Below are 17,443 nucleotides of genomic sequence, written 5' to 3'. Positions count from 1 at the left end.
GTTTTAACACTCCATCAGTCCTCTGTAGATTCAGCAGACTGAACTAAGAGTTAATTAAAACATACTTTCGCAAAACTAAGTGTAGAGCAAAACTTTTTAAGTGGTGTTTTTGTAAGCTTGGAGCATATTTCCGAAATTACTCAACTTTAAAAGGGCACTGATGCTTTTTTGAGGCGGGCACGCAAGGTTTGAACTTCATTTGTGGCAGTCACAAATTGGAAAGAGCATTTGTGACTCTTGTCGACACTTCGTACATTTGTAATGGTGATGCAGGGTGACCCAAGCAGACAAGCTCCCTGGCATCTTTAGACTGCTTATTAACTCTCCATTGTACGTAGTGTCCAGAAGTGTGGGTGCATCTGATAAATAGAAGAAAACAAATTCATAAGAGCCTGATGGTGGATCAACACAAAGTATTTTCCTTGGCTTTTGGGAGTCCAGCATGACTGGAAAACATGGCATGTGTCTTAGCTTAAAAGAAAACAGGTGCATCACTAGGATGGAATTTTATGTGGCCAAGAACATATTCAAAGCATATTTAATGACATGGAAAAATGCTCATGGTATGTTAAGTGGAAAAAGCAGGATCTAAGACTATAAACAGTATGATTCCAGTTGCATAAGTTTGTGTGTGTGCATTGAAGGAGAGAGAGAAGCAACAAAGTTTAAGAGGAAGGCCTGGAAGGAAATGCCAAAATATCCATAATGGTTTTCTCCATGTAGATTTTCTACAGTTTCCAAATAGGTATCTATCTAACTTTTTAAGAATGCAGGTGCAAATATTTAGGCTTTTATTTTTATTTTTTATTATTTTTAAAAGTTTTAATGTTTATTTATTTTTGAGAGAGAGAGAGAGGAGTGGCAGAGAGAGGGAGACACAATCTGATGCAGGTTCCCAGCTGTCAGCACAGAGTCCGACGCGGGGCTCGAAGTCACAAACTTCGAGATCATGACCTGAGCCGAAGTCAGAGGCCCAACTGACTGAGCCACCCAGGTGCCCCTAGGCTTTTATTTTTGAAAGATCAGTTAAAGCTATTTAAACAAGAAGCCTTTTCTTGCGTGTTACATTGTGGTGGTTGCTCTTGTAATCCACCTTTCTCTCATACAGAGACTTCTGGCACGCGGTTGCGTATGACAAGTATTTACTGAATGGCTGATACCATCTTCGTGTTTGCTAAGTGCCTGTTACCTCAAAAGAAACGTCTCAAAATAGCCGAGCATACTAAAAATTTTCTGATGTAGGGAAACGTCACTTGCATGAACTTTTTCTAATCTGAAAAAGTTTCGGTATCGACAGCAAATAAGGAAGATTTTCCAAAAATGTCACAGGGCAAAACTTTTCAACACGAGTAAATAGCTAAAACTACTCTCGTTCCTATCCCGTTCTGAGTGCCAAGATGTCCTGTCATTACTGCATTATGGAGCCGTTTACACTGTATAATAAACAGCACCTAACATTCGAGATGCCTACTTATTACCTTTTCCCTATGATATTCAATTTTACATGTCCTAGATTTTAACTTGTGCACACAACACACACACATACACACACACACACAAGATAAACAGTAGTGTTTCCTACACATCAACAGATTTCTTCAGTCTATCTCTCGCCCAGCAAAATGTCTTTTCCAGCAAAATAGTCTTCCTACCTGAAAACCTGCTTAGTGCCTACAATTAATTCTGTTTCGGTTTGTTAAACAGGAACCTTCACCATCTCATGTAGAATGGTCGGGGGAAGAATTTTCTTCCATTCAAAAACTGTTCTAATTTTTAGAAACACGCGATGTTATTTCATATTTGAAGATTAACCTTTCTCACATATAATTTTACATATAAGAAAGCCCATGGGAGGTGGTCCTTATGCCAAGGAAGCAAGTCCACAGGGAAAATATTTAAAACAAGCAGTGATGGTGCCTGTCGTATTTTGATATATGGCAGTACCTAAATTCAGCAGCCTATGTCTGCCACCTGTTCTATTGTATGTTCTGGCTTCTGAAGCTCTGTTCAGCACACCAGCACACACACATCCAGTCCTCCACACACCTTTTTAGCTTATGTATTCCATTCTTCTGTCGTGTTATCATGTATTTTATTTTATGTGTTTCATTTCTTCATAGTTTCTTAGCACCTTCTAGAGTATAGTGACATGTTTTTATAGTGCTAAACTGAAGCCATGTCTGCTTCCTAAAGTTCATTTATGAAATTATCATTCATTGTTCACATGCAGAGCCATTCAATAATATTTCACATAAAACCACCAAGAACGCTCTACATAATGAATGCTGTGGAACATTATCTCGGAGTGTTCTACTTGTGAAAATGCAAAGGAGCGACTGTTCACAATCAGAATGCTGTATGAAAAGAAAGTTTTCTCCTATTAAGTGAAACTAAAATGAAAGTTGGAGACAAACAAGCTTTGGAAGCCTTTACCTTAAAACAAAAAAGTAAATCTTGAGTAAATTTCTTACCATCTTCTGAAAAACTAATAAATTCTTCAATCCTAATGAAGGTACCTAAGAGCTTCAATGCCCGGGTTGCAGTCAAAACACAGAAGAAACCAACTGCTGTCATGTTAGCCTAAACACAGAAAATCTTGCAGGCTGATATCTAGGCTACCAGAGCCAGTTAGCTTAGTCGGGCAGGAGAAGGGTGCACAGGGTCAGAGCATCAATTAAACTGCTTCTCTGGAATCACATACACTGGGAGTCCACCTTTTTTTTTGTTTTAATTTTTGTTTTTAATGTTTGTTTATTTTTGAGACAGAGAGAGAAACAGATCATGAGCAGGGGAGGGGCAGAGAGAGTGAGACACAGAATCCAAAGCAGGCTCCAGGCTCCAAGCCGTCAGCACAGAGCCCGATGCAGGGCTCGAACCCACAAACCATGATATCATGACCTGAGCAGAAGTCGGACGCTTAACCGACTGAGGCACCCAGGCGCCCCTAGGAGTCCACCTTTTTAATTGTTTTCCATAATACCATTGATGAGAATATTTTTTCCAATCACTCCGGTCTTCTCCGGCACCGGCACCGAGAGGAGTCAGCATGTTGCAACCTGCCCTCCCAAGTCCTTCGCCACTTGTTCTTAAAGGAAAAGGAGGAAATAAATATAAACGCAATTTCATAACAAAAAGGAAATACACATTTCCAGGATCCTTTTGACATCTGATTATACCTAGCAGAGCATTTTCCACTGATACAACACAATAATTATAATGGTACCCTAAAGTATGAGGACCATTTGTCATCCTTTTATGTTTCTTTTCATGTCCACAGTACATGATATCATCTAAACAAAGCAAGAGACAAGAGAACTAGCTCTTTATGGAGACATAGGCAGGTAGGTAGGTAGTAGGTAGGTAGACAAATGAAGCCTCAGGTAGAGGTTTGGCAATGATATAAAATCAAACAGTCAAACCTGTCCAGGCCAGGGGGCGTTGAGGGGGATTATAATACCTATGTCACCTATAATATTTGAATATGTACTAACCAGCATTGGATCAACATGTTACTGAACGGTGGCAATATCAACACAACACTCAGATGCTGTATCTGCATACCCACTTAAAAGCTAAAATTGGTAAAAAATAACTTTACAGAGATACTGAAAGAACTCTAGATACACTCGCTGAAAGCTAGAGAGATTAGTGAATCAATGTAAACCACAAAGCAGAGTCTCTTAGGCATGATAGATGGGATTTTTTCAGTAAGCACAAGAGTGCCTCTTCTCTGATCCAGTCACTTTTTGCTGGTGTATAATAACACCTCACTTCCGCACAAAGCCGTGAGATCTATGAAGCATTTACACTCTCCATTACTGTAACAGATCCTCACAATGAAGATAGGGGTGGGATCTCCCTCTCCATCCCCATTTTATGAAACGGGAAACTGAGTTTCCCTTTACAAGTTAGCGTTTGGTTTTTGTTTTTCATTCATTCAACGCATTTTTCTCCTAAGACTTCGGTCTTCAGTCTGCTGGGCAGGGAAGGTCACATGCAAAATGGATACACACCAATTCAGAAGGATTTGCTAATATCCAGGTCCTTCCAACAAAGCCGGTAAAAACTCAAAAGCCCCCCAAGTTCTGTCTCCCAACCGAAGTGCTATTTAAAGGTAGACCGACAGGGAAGCCCGAGTTTCCCATAGATGTTTTTTGAGCTGGTCACTATGCCATGAGCGTATCCACACTTTCAGTTCGAGGTGGAAGAAAAAGCTCCTGTTTTTATCCCCAGCTCTGGCCCAACACACAGCTCTCCTGATCAAACAGATCTGGTCAAGCCCCTCCCCTACTCATTAACTTCCCATGGTCCCCAGTGCCTAGTAGATAAAGATTTAACATGGTCAGTCCTTCAACGGTAGCTCCCACCTAGCGTCCAGTATTCTCCCCTTAAATACCCAATCATCCTTAATTGTACCAGCCATGCTAAACTACTCTTGACCATCGATGCACCATGCCTATTTCAGCCTCTGAACCTTTGCTTAGAGATGTGGGTCTCTCCTGCTTCTGGAAAAACCCACATTCCCCTGACAAGCTCCTATACATCCTTCGAAGCCCAGTTTTTATTAAAAGTCTCCCAAGTTTCAGTCAATCTAGATCTTTCATTAAACTCTTATCCTCACATGCTACAAGGTTTTGTGGGTCTGGCTCCTCCAACAGACACGAGTCCCTGGAAGGCACTGGAAGCTTCCCTTATTTGCCCTTGAATACCCACAGTTACTACATTTAATTGAGTAAAATTAATTATTTATTGAATAGTTACCCCCAAATCCTAGCATCTCTTTTCAGAGGATGCTTTCTTGCCAGGTGATTCTCTGCATTGATTCTAGAAAGAATTTTGTTCATTTGGAGGGTTTGCTGTGTATTGGGGGAGGCAGATGGATGTCAGGTGACCCACAGGAAGCAGTTAGGGGACCACCGGGCATGGCCTTCAGGAAGTCAGAATTTGGAAAAAGGCCCCAAAAAGACACTATTTTATCCTTATCCTTGGATAATCCATTGTGCCTCTTTACAAGGGCAAAATTATAAGTGTCCTGTATACAGGTGACAATGAAGGTTAAAAAAAAAAAAAATCTCACTTTAAAAGCTAACGAAGGCACTTTAGGCTGTAGGATCCTGGGTGAGCCAGTTTGCCCAAATGAGGAAGGCTCATCCATCCATCCGTGGCTGTGAAGTCACCACCCACCTGCTTTGCGGTTCTTCAAGTTTGAAACTCTCCTAGCTGCTTGCATGACAGTAGTTTTCTGACTTCTGAACATGTCCAAATGAGCTGAATCTAGAAAACAGTGCATGAAGTTAACAAATGCCCCTGCCTTTGAGCCCCCGTTAGTGCTTCACAGAGGAATGGGGAACAGACTGCAAGTTCTAAATCTGTGAAATTACATAGACCCTGTCAGTGAGGAAGGAAGGAAGGAAGGAAGGAAGGAAGGAAGGAAGGAAATATACATAGACGTTGTAAATAAATAAATAAATACTACATAAGCTTTGTAAATAAATAAATAAATGATAAATATTACATGGACTTTGTAAAGAAATAAATATCACAATAAACTTTGTAAATAAATAAATAAATTAATAAATTAAACAAATAAAAATTACACAGACTTTCTGAGCAGGAAAGTATCTTCAAGACCATCTAACTCAAGGAGAAAATGGAGGCCCACCTAAAAGACTGGGCTTGCCCAAGGTCACGTCAAGTCTGGATCAGAACACCAACAAGCACCTTGAGCTCATTCAGCAGGCCAGCAGCTGACTGCTATATCCTGAGAACCCAAGGGAAATTTAGAGAGGAATAAAGAATTTAAAAAACAAAAAGGATGGTTCTAGTTATTTTTTTATACTCTTCTCTTTATTCATTTTTTTTAAGAGCGAGAGAGAGAGAAAGAGAGAGAGAAAGTGTGATCAGGGGGAGAGAGGCAGAGGAAGAGAGAGAATCTTAAGAGGCTCCGTGTTCAGCATAGAGCCCAACTCTGGCTGGATCCCAAGACCCTGGGGTCATGACCTGAGCCGAAATGAAGAGTCAGACGCTCAACCGCTCAACCGACTGAGCCACCCAGGTACCCCCAAAAGGATGATTTTAAAAGGAAAGTGCTAGTGCTCACTTTGGCAGCACGTATACTAAAATTGGAACAATACAGGGGAGACTAGCACGGCTTATGCCTAAGGATGGCACGCAAATTCATGAAGCGTTCCATATACAAAAAAAAAAAAAAAAGAGGGAATAAAAAACAGGACAGCTCTAAATTCAATGTAACATCCTGTCAGCTGATGTCCAAAAAAGCATTTTACTGTTCTCTACAGCGCTTCTTTTAGTGTTCTGCTACCAGTCAGCTAAAACAGGCACTATAACACTCACCACTGTTCCCTTCTTTGGAGAACATAGGAGCCATTCCATAAGAGTGTTAATATAAAATATAATTCAGGCTTCGTTCTGCTTCTTTCTCTTCCCATGCAATTCCATTCAAACACATATAATCCGCTCAAAGACCTACTTTACCAGCCACTGTGCAAAGGGTAGGGGAAACAAAGGTCAAGAAGAATACATAAATACGCACGTCTGCAGCTATTTTTTCCTGGTACAATGGCTCCACGAGGGGTATAAAGCGTAACTTAAATGAACATCAGCAATCTAGCCAGTAGAAATTGTTTGCCTCTCTTAGAAAGTGATGGTATAGTTCTTTGACAGACTCAACCACGTTAACTACAGCAACATATACCATTTTTTCCCCTACAATTTTCTTGACTGCTTATTATTTTAGATACATCCAACTTGTTTATCAGGTGCCTGTTAAAGCATGTTAAAACGTGTTATTCTGGTTTGGCACGAAGGTTTCAACCTTATTCAACAAAATATTTCAAACTTCTGCTGGAATTAATGATTCAGGCAAAATGGAACTTAATCTGCGATCCAAGACACCTTTCTACGGTTTGGAGATTGCATATCTAGACCAGGAGGACAACCTGACTTTGTTTCAGGCACAATTAACTTCATAGCTAGGGAGCATAACTGACTTCGTAAGGCTCTTCTGGTGCCAAAGCTTGTAGAAACAGAGGAGGCTTTGCCTAAGGGATTCTTTGCATTAAAGACTTTGTTAGGCAAAGCCACTCTGGCTTGGGAGTCTGATTTGCAATTTGGGCCTTTGTAAAAGGATTAGAAGATCCCTATTGTTTAATGTTTGGATCTCAATTTGCATTTGGAAATGCATGACCTCTTCCAGGTTTAGAGTTCTTTATTTTCAGTTTCTCCTCCTGATATACAATCAATACGGTATGTTAAAAAATTGATAAAACTGCTCAGCCAAATGTTTGCACTGATTAAGGGGAATGTGATAGATTGATTTTCTCCGTGAATGGTGGAGTCTACTTAGGCTCCAGCAATACCTATCCAGTCATCTCTTTAGGAACTGACAAATAACTCCTAGGTTTGGGTACACACACATTTCATTTATTTCCTTAATCGGAATGCATGGGCACTTTGTTTAAAAACAGACACTGGGTCTACAAAAGAAACTGACAAGAAAAAAAAATCCTCCGACCGACCACCTCAGGACACATTCGAATACTTTTGTCCAACATCTCCCTTTAAATATAAAGGTTTGAGAAAAATTATTTCAGGTTTGTGGTAACAATACCCTCGGCTGTACACAATATTTAACTACCTGTCCCTTGGTCAACAACTTTTAACTAATATTTGCTTTGACAATATTCCCAGATTGGCAACATAAGGCCTAGAATAGAAACTTCGTGAGGAGGCACAATTTCTTAGATTGGGCGTTTAAAACGCGTGATTTATTTGTTTGTTTGTTGCCTTCAGTTTCTAGCTTCTCTATCATCACTGACCACAGGAAAACATGTCTTGTGCGCCGGGATGAAAGTGCCTGGTACCTGGATTTGGAGTTGTCGGTTGAATGCGCTAGAAGTGGATGGAAAACACTCACATTTATTGAGCACCTACGATGTGTCCAGAATTTTACTAGGTGTTTAAGAGTTTGTTATTATACCCATTTTGTAGTGGAGAAGACCGAGGCCCAGAAGAGTCAAGTGACTTGCCCAAGGTCACACCCTCCCTAATGATCAGAACCCGAGTCTACCTGGCTCCTAACCCCAGGCTCTTTCTGTCATGTCACAACCGCCTCACAGATAAAGTAAAGCTAATTTCATTTGGAGGATTATCTGCTCTTCACCTCCTTGGAATGTGCTTATTTTTTAATCTAAACAGGGGATATGTTTGGTGCACAGGAAGCTATGTGGACAAAATTGACCTAACCCATCCCTCTCGCTAATAGAAACAAGTAATCTTATCTGTCATTCTATTAAAAATACACCACATTCCTCTATGATCCAGTTTGGAAAATGACTCAAGAAAGGACAATCTGTTTCTGCATCACAGCACCCCAAGGCCTCTCTAAGATCAGCAAGAGTAAATAAGCCATTGCTTTTCTCAAATATTTCATTCACTGATTCCAAAGCACTTTTATGTGTAATTAAATAGAATAAAGAGCAGCAGCCCTCTCGATAGTTGGGCCAGAGGTAAGCCCAAGAAAGTCTCCATTGCTGAAGATCACACATGCTGAGGCCCCCTTCAGTGGAGAACAGCAACGTGGAAGTTAGCTGAAAGAGGTGCGCTGTGCTCTGAGCCCACGATCTCAGCCTCGGCCCATGGGAGACGCTCCCTCTCCGCCATCTTCCAAAGTGCTCTGCCGACATTCTCCTGATGCTCCCAATATCTAAAGATAATCCCTTTTCCCCTAAACAAGATCTCAACCTAAAATAGATCTGAGTATGTGCCACAGGGCTTGAACAAATGACTCAGAGGGCCATTTCAGATCTCGGAAGCAGGGAAGGCTCTTCAGAACACAGGAGCACAGTCTGGGAGCTAGTTAGTACTCAAGGAACAAGCAAATGACAGCTGGAAGGAGTTCCAAAGAACATGTCACCTGAAGGTTCCTTTGCACACATGAGGCAGCTGAGGCCTAAGTACCCCACAGTTATGTCACTGCGGAACCTCATTCCAGCCTGATTTTCCAGGCCCTCATTCTCAGGCTGCACAGGAGGCCATATATTGACCATAAATGAACAGATAAGGCCCAGGGGCGCCCTAACCTAGGCATAGGTGGCAAATGGACAGGTTTTTAATGTGTGGATGTGGTTCAGCATCAAGGATGTCAGAAGGGAGTCTGTCTTAGAAAATGTGTTGATTTGGCATTTTCTCCATTTGGATTTTGTGTGGTTACTGTTTTATGTTTCTCCTTCCTTTCACATCATCTGAGTTTGGTTTGTGTTCAACTCTTTGTGTCCAACAGTAGGGCAGTGGTTAAGTAGGTCCTAATAAGTCCTCGGAACAGACTACCACCCTCCATTTAGATTATCTGGTAAACAGTAATAAGAGCTAACATTTATTGAGCTTTATTACATGCTGTTTCCACACTCAGCATTTGACACGCATTTTTCTCCCGTAGTTCCCACAAGAACCCTATGAGGTAGGCAGTATTAGTCTCCTCGTGTTAAGGTTGAGGAAACTGAGGCAAAGAGAGCTTACAATCAAATGACTGAACGGCGAAGCTGGGATTTAAACCTGATTCTAGGGGCGCCTGGGTGGCTCAGTCGGTTAAGCGTCCGACTTCAGCTCAGGTCACGATCTCACGGTCCGTGAGTTCGAGCCCCGCGTCGGGCTCTGGGCTGATGGCTCAGAGCCTGGAGCCTGCTTCAGATTCTGCATCTCCCTCTCTCTCTGCCCCTCCCCCATTCATGCTCTGTCTCTCTCTGTCTCAAAAATAAATAAACGTTAAAAAAAAAAAAATTAAAAAAATAAATAAATAAACCTGATTCTACCGGCTCCCATGTTCTTGAGCCATATATTATTCTACCCATAGAGAAGAATGCTCAGAAGTCAACGAGACAGGGAGAAAAGCTATATAGTGGGTTCCAGCTTGGTAAAATAGACCTAAGCTTATGTGTTTGGAGGTACATCTCCACTGAGAAAATTCTAGAAGGACCACTCCAACGTCAGTTCCTTGGAGCAGTGTTCTCTGACCATACTAAAAGCCATCCCACTCTGCCCCTGTTATTCTGTATTTCTTTCACATATTTGATTTTTTTTTTCATGGCCCTTATCATTACTTGAGATGTAACATATGCTGGAGCCATTTATTGTCTAGCTGGCTTCTAGAATGAGGGGGCGGGGCAATTTCTAAGGAAATGCCTGGCATGTTGTAGGTGTTTAATAAATATCTGTTGACTTGAATAAGTGTGCTAAACTCTTGGTGTTGGTGGTTTTTTCCTCTCTCACTGTCAAAGAGGAACAATTTGGATTCTTGATACTTAAATGGATTAGACTCTTTTTTATGTTTCATTTGAAATCCTCTGAGTAGAAAAGAAAAAAAAAAATTCATCCCACTTAAAGATCGAGAAGTGAAAATAGCCTACTTAGGAATGTAAAAAGTGGATCTCCACGGTGGACCTGTACCTTCTCAGGAGAGAAGATTCTCTCAGTTGCAGAAGAGGAGGCCACTGGAAATCTACTGAGATAAACTTGCTTTGAGTCAAAAGAGACTCATTAATGTTTCAACTGCTAATCCATTTAGTGTCCTATTCACCTAGATGTCTTTTCTGAGCAACCCCCTGGTGGTTTTAGAAAGATAAATGTCCAGTCACCAGGCTCAATTGACCAAAAGCAAAAGACAATTGACTGCAGAGGAAGGGACTGACTCAGTTTTTGAGATGAATGAATGGCCTCCTATCTGGCCAATGTGAAAATGAAAGGGACACTTGGAATGAACTGATACCAGTTGGTTACATGTTATCCCAATTATAAGCTCTCCTTTCTCCTCTAAAAAAGGATTAGGCCCCCTGTGAAGGGGAATCTTGTCTTCAAGTCCTATGGCCTTGACCTTCCTTTGTACTTTAAACCAGGCATGGCAGTTATTTGAGATTTTTCCTCAGCCATCTCCTTCTGAAGGGTGAGTCTTGCCCCATCAGCAGCCCCACGAACCATCTAGAAGTCAGGAGCAAAATATCCTTGCATTCCGGGCAGAGGAGGGGGCTGGCTGCTTTGGCCAGCTTCCTTCTCCCTTCCCCAAACAGACCCAAGCTCCTATATAAAATTCATAAATTCTTGGCAGGAAAGAAATCCTCCCATTGGAAGGAACAGATGTTCTACGAGTAACTTTTGCCATTATACTCTGTTCCTAATATCATAGTTTTAAAGTGTGGGGGGATGTTAACTTTTTTTAAAATGTCAACATGTTCTGGGCAGCTTTTCCATCGCCATCTGTGGCATACACATCACCAATCCTCCTGCCGCCCCTTTTTAAATTTCCAGAGACTGGTTGGGAATTGGAAAGATATTAAAAAGTTGAAAGCGGAAAATTCACTTGAACAAGTATGCTAATGTATAACCTAATGCAGAAAGTAATATGATGTTTCCCTCTCAGTTGTAAATCTCAGAAACTTTCTTTCCCTTGTCCTCTTAGAACTTGGAGGGGTCTAGGAGACTTTTAACAAGGTAATTATGACCAATTAACATTCAGGGGTTATTACTGGTAACAGAGTTCCATGGGAGTAACCTATTCATAAAATTCCCTTTCTAAAGAAAGCCTCAATCCGGCTTCAAATTCAAGAGGCTACCAGGCCATTTTCACTTCGTTATCACCTCGTTAAACTGCCCACCTTAAATGCCAGGGTCCCAGGTGACCGCGGGGAAGGGTCAAGGTCAGTGGATGATGCCTCCTAACTCGCCTGGGAGTAACTTCAGAAAAACGTGACCTCACTTTGGTTGGTCCAAGGTGGGGTCCTCTCCCCAGGGACAGCGATGCTGTTTTGCAGGGATTTTGGTGAGGGTTCAAAGTCAGAATTCGGTGCTCGGGCGGCGTGGGGTGTGGACTCCGCAGAACAGAAAAGAGAGGAGGGGACAGCGTGGGCGGGGTGGGGTGGGGTGGGGTGGGGAAGCAGCGGACCGACATTCAAATACGCAGGGGATCCTCACGGAGTCCCGTCTCTTTGCCGGGGTTTCCCCTCCTCCGCCCGGTGGGAGCCAGACGCCTCTGAATCCCCAGATGCCACGCAGGGCCCAGTGCCGGGAGCGCCACGTCCACCCCGGAAGACCCTGTCCCTGGAGCCTTTCGGTGTCCAAGTGGCGGTGTGCTCGATGAGCGCATGCAGGGCGGGGCGCAGGGGGCACCCACGTGTGGCGCTGGCCCGAACTCGGGGTCCGGGGGTGGCGGAGGCGGGGTGGGGGGCCAGAACGGCGCACGCGGTCGCCAGAGCCCCTGGGCGCCAGGAGCCGGAGGCGGGCGCAGAGGCGAGCGCGGTCTGCAGTGCCCCCCTCCGGACGGCCGGGAGCAGGACGGCTCCCCGCGCCCCGCCTCTGCGTGGGAGACCCGCGCCCCTCCGCCGCTGCCGAGGCTGACCCCCTGTTAAGGAATTTAAAGTCAAGTCCAAGTGGATTCTCCTTCTGGCTCTGTCGCTTTTTGGCTTTCCGCTCGCGGGAACTCGGGATTGCTGCCTCCCTTTGACTAATGTGAATACTAACCCAGACAAAATTAATGAAATAATTAAGTGAGACAATGCGCTCAAGTACCTGGGTATATGGTAAGTGTTCACTAAGTGGCTGGTCTTTTATTATTATTATTATTATTATTATTATTAGCTGGCTAGACCTTGGATGGGGGGGGGGTCTCACTCCAGTCTGCTCTTCTATGGTGGGTTTGGGGGAGGACAGGGAGGGATGGTTTCTCCTCTCAAGTGGAGAAGGAACCTGAGCACTCAGCAGGGGGTCCAGCCTTCCTGTGCCACTAACTCCACCTATAACTGTGGACTCGGCATCCCCTCTTTGAACCTAATATCCTCATTGCAAACTATGAATAATCACACCCAACTCACAGAGTTTCTGTGCGATAAGAACTGCAGAACGCCTGGCCCATGGTGGATACTCGTGGCAAACCTCACTCCTAGCTGGCAGCCAGCAGATCCCAGAACACCTGTACTTACAGCCCATGGCAGGTGCAGTGCAAAACGCTTGTCCCTATATACACAAGCAGTGAACACACCCAGGGTCTCTTTTCTCACAACACGTGGTAGGTGCTGGGTGCAAGCTTCCCCCCTCCCCCCCAACCCCAGTCAGTCAGCATGCCATTTATTGACTACTTACTATGTACCTGTCTGACTCAGGCAGTTGGGGCTGCAGGAGCCTCACACTGCTGGGGTCCCTCTACTTCATCTCCCCTGGAAACCCCCTTCCAAAGATGTCTCATATCTGTTTTGGAAACTAGTAGTGTCAGGAACAACAAGAATGCACACTCCTGACCACGGAGTAATAGAATGTACCGTCAGAGGACCTGGCTGTCAAGGGTGGCCCTTACCGGTTCCTGGCTGTCTATCCTGCAACCTCCCTGAACCTCAATTACCTCATCTTTAAAAACTGAGGCAATAACACTTTCTGGAATGGACCAGTGTGAGGATGAGCAGATACGTGTGTACGAAAGCACTAAACACATAATAGGTGTTCAGTAAATATTAATGTGTTATTACTTGTTTCCAGCATGAAGCAGGTGCCCAATGAGTACTCATCGGATTGAACTGGGCTTTCCCTCTTTACAGAGGTCTGTACCTGGGAAAGCTTCCCTTCAGGTGCCCTCCCTGTCGTCAGCTTTGCCAAATGCCAAGCCCTGTCACCTGCCTCTCCCACCCTCTTTCTAGAGTTTGCTACCTTGCATGTAGGAAGAGTGATGGATCTTTCCAGAGTTGAAAGCCTGGTTACTACTGCCTCTCTCAGACCTGCTCTGAAACCCATTGTGTCCCATTTGGAAAACGGGGAAAAAACAAAAACACCGTGTCCAATCTTTATATGGGCCTTGGCAGTCACGTTGCACTATTGTGTCTGTTCTATTACTTAATCTTCAGTACAGTTCGTTTTCCAGATGAACCTCACGAAGGCAGAGCGGCTGACACAGTGCTCGTTTCCATGACACACAGTTGCTGCTTGTGCTGCCACATTTTCGAGCTGCTCTCCTGGGCTGTGACATGGGGCTTCTCTCTGGCCATCTGAGCAAGCCTTCCTAGCGACTCTTTCGAAATGATAGGACATGGACTTTGCTAATACATAGCATTAGGCAAATTAGAGCTTTCCCATAATGTGACAAGGTGTGTGAAAGCTGTTACTGTGCCCAAACTATTCATTATGGGGCCGTTTGTTTAAAGGCTGTCCTGGCGGCTTGGGGACGGTGTCTTTGGCTCTCTGACTCACAGGAAGCAAAAATAAGTTACTGTCAGGTGATGGTCATGCTTAGAAGCCAAACTAAAAAAGAGAAGGTTTGTCATCTTTGAGAGTAGGGCAGTGGCTGCTCTTTCAAACTAGTAAGTGCCAGGCTGCTCAAAATGTAAGCTTTTCTTTGTGTCATGCATTTTTAAAATGTTGTTATTTATTTATTTATTTATTTGGAAGAGAGAGAGAGAGAGAGAGTAAACACACAGCAGGGGAGGGGCAGAGAGAGAGAGACACACACACACACAGAATCCAAAGCAGCCTCTAGACTCTGAGCGCAGAGCCCAATGCAGGGCTCAAACCCACGAACCGTGAGATCATGACCTGAGCTGAAGTTGGACGCTTAACTGACTGAGCCACCCAGGCACCTCTGTGTCACGCATTTAAAAAAATAAAAAAAATCTATTTACCAAGCAGTTGATCAATAATCATGGTGTGCCAATTTCTATGCTGGGCAACACACAAAGGGACATGATATAGTTTCTGTCAGCCAGCATTTCAGTCTAGTAGGAGAGATGTGTTTCTTAAGTGAGCCAATAGTCCTCTGCAAAGTAACCACTTGGTAGGGGCTTGTGAGGCCAGGCCAAGGAAGGTCCAGGTGAGAAGCAGTTGCTGAAGGGCCCCACCCAAGACAGGCTCTTGCATAGTGTCATTAACCTCATTTTCAGACAGAGAAATGGAGGCTCTGAGAGGGGAGGATATTTGCTGGTTCATGGGGGATTCAGTTCAAAACAATTTCATATGTCGTCTTCCAGCCCAGGGCAAGTCATTGCCACTGTTGAAGAGACTTGTCTTTAATTGGGATCTGTGTACAGTGGGAATTAAAGTTTGCCCAGGTGTATACCAGCCCTTTGGCTTTCCAGGTTTCTAAACCGTGTCAGATGCAACCCCATCCTGCCTGTGTTTCAATTTTCCACAGAGTTCTATGGGAAAAGAAGTATGACTTCCCGTCTCTGTGTTTACGCTGGAAGTTGAATGAAACCATTTCTCTTACTTGCTCCCAAAAGGATTGGTTTTATTTAGCAAACAAATACATCAGGTATCTCAAGCTTTTGGGGGATGAAACAAGTTTTTGTTGTTGTTTCTTATTCAGTTTTATTGATATGTAATTGTGCACCCAAAACTGCATATATTTAATGTATAAAATTTAGTGAGTTCGGACAGATGCATACACCCATGATTCTATCACCATTGTCAAGGTAATAAACATATCCATCACCTTCAAAAGTTTCCTTGTGCCCCTTTGCGTGTGCGTGTGTGTGTGTGTGTTGTTGCTTTTGTGACAGGAATAGTTAACATGAGATTTACCCTGTTCACAAATTTTTGAGTGTATAACACTGCATTGCTAACTGTAGGCACTAGGTTGTACAGCAGATCTCTAGAACTTACTCATCTTGCATAACTGAAACTTTATACCCATTGAGCAACAACTCCATTTTCTTCTCTCCCAGCTGTTGGCAACCACACTCTATTTTCTTAATTTTTTTAAAAATTTATTTATTTTGAGAGAGAGAGAGAGAGAGAGTGCACATGTGTGCACACAAGCAAGGGGAGGGTCAGAGAGAGAGAGAGAGAGAGAGAGAGAGAGAGAGAGAGAATCCCGGCTGTCAGCACAGAGCCTGACAGGGAGCTCCATCCCACAAACTGTGAGATCATGACCAGAACCGAAGTCAAGAGTCAGTCGCTTAACCGACTGAGCCACCCAGGCGCCCCATTTTCTGCTTCTCTGTTTGCCTAATTTAAATACCTCATATAAGTGGAATCATGCAGTATTTGTCCCTGTGACTGGCTTATTTCACTCAGTAAGATGTCCTCCAGGTTTACCCATTTTGTCACAATTGTTATAATTTCCTTCTTTTTTTAAGGCTGAATAATATCCCACTGTATTCATGTAACACATTTACTTTATTCAGCTGTTGATAAACATTGGGTTGTTTCCATATCTTGGCTATTGGGAAGAGTGCTACAGTGAAAATGCGAGTGCAGATACCTCTTGGAGATCCTGATTTCAAATATTTTGGATATATATCCAGAAGTAGGATCACTGGACCATATGGTAGTTCTATTTTTAATTTTTTGAGGAATGTCTATAGTGGTTGCACCATTCTATATTTCTCTCAACAGTAAACAAGGGTTTCAGTTTCTCCACGTCCTTGCCAACGCTTGTTATCTTTAGTTTAGTTTAGTTTTGTTGTCGGTAATAACCATCCTACCTACCAGGTAGGTAATAACCAACCTGTCTCATTGTGATTTTGATTTTATTTCTCTGATGATTAGTGATGTTGAGCACCTTTTCATATATCTAGTGGACATTTGTATATCTTTGGAAAAATGTCTATTCTAGTCCTTTGCCCATTTTAAAAATTGGACTATTTGTTTTTTGCTATTGAGTTGTATGAATTCCTTGTGTGTTTTGGACATTAACTTCTTATCAGATAAATGGCTTGCAAATATTTTCTCTTTTTTCATTCTGCTGATTGTTTACAATTCAGAAGCTTTTTCTTTTAAGTTTATTATTATTATTTTTTTTTGAGAGAGAGAGAGAGAGAGAGCGTGAGGAGGAGCAGAGAGAGGAAGACAGAGAATCTGAAGTGGGCTCCGTGCTGATAACAGAGAGCCTGAAGTGGGGCTGAACTCACCAACTGTGAGATCATGACCTGAGCTGAAGCTGGATGCCCAACTGACTGAGCCACCCGGGGGCCCCCGTACAGACACTGTTTATGATGTAGTCATGATGAAGTCTCATGTATCTATTTTTTGTTGCCTGAGCTTTTGGTGTCATATTTAGAAAATCATTGCCAAAACCAACTTCAAGAAACTTTCCTTCTGTGTTTTCTTCTAGGAATTTATAAGTTGCAGATCTCAAAGACTTAAGAAGTCTTTGATCTGTTTTGAGTTGATTTTTGTGCCTGGTGTAATATAGGGGACCAAAATTGCGTGTGGATATCCAATTTTCCAAACATTGTTTGTTTGGAAAGAGGTGATCCTTTCCCCATTGTGTATTCTGCACACACTTGTTGAAGACCAGTTAATCATATATGCTTGGATTTATTTCTGGGCTCTTTATTCTATTCTTTTTTTTTTTTTTAATTTTTTTTTCAACGTTTATTTTATTTTTGGGACAGAGAGAGACAGAGCATGAACGGGGGAGGGGCAGAGAGAGAGGGAGACACAGAATCGGAAA

The 17,443-nt window shown here is 43.0% G+C and overlaps 1 long non-coding RNA gene and 1 other non-coding gene across 2 annotated transcripts; one reads left to right on the top strand and one right to left on the bottom strand.

The window, feature by feature from the left end:
• Positions 1-2,951: 2,951 nt before the first annotated feature.
• Positions 2,952-12,240, bottom strand: LOC123592768. Its single transcript, XR_006709922.1, has 3 exons — positions 11,958-12,240; positions 5,185-5,274; positions 2,952-3,085 (listed from the first exon to the last, which is right to left on the bottom strand). It is a non-coding gene; the product is annotated as an uncharacterized LOC123592768 (long non-coding RNA).
• Positions 6,093-6,199, top strand: LOC123593885. Its single transcript, XR_006710575.1, has one exon. It is a non-coding gene; the product is annotated as a U6 spliceosomal RNA (small nuclear RNA).
• Positions 12,241-17,443: the final 5,203 nt, after the last annotated feature.

Source organism: Leopardus geoffroyi, chromosome D4 (assembly GCF_018350155.1).
Source record: "Leopardus geoffroyi isolate Oge1 chromosome D4, O.geoffroyi_Oge1_pat1.0, whole genome shotgun sequence".
In the NCBI taxonomy this organism is placed as follows: Eukaryota; Metazoa; Chordata; class Mammalia; order Carnivora; family Felidae; genus Leopardus; species Leopardus geoffroyi.
This window is presented reverse-complemented; position numbering and strand designations above follow the sequence as displayed.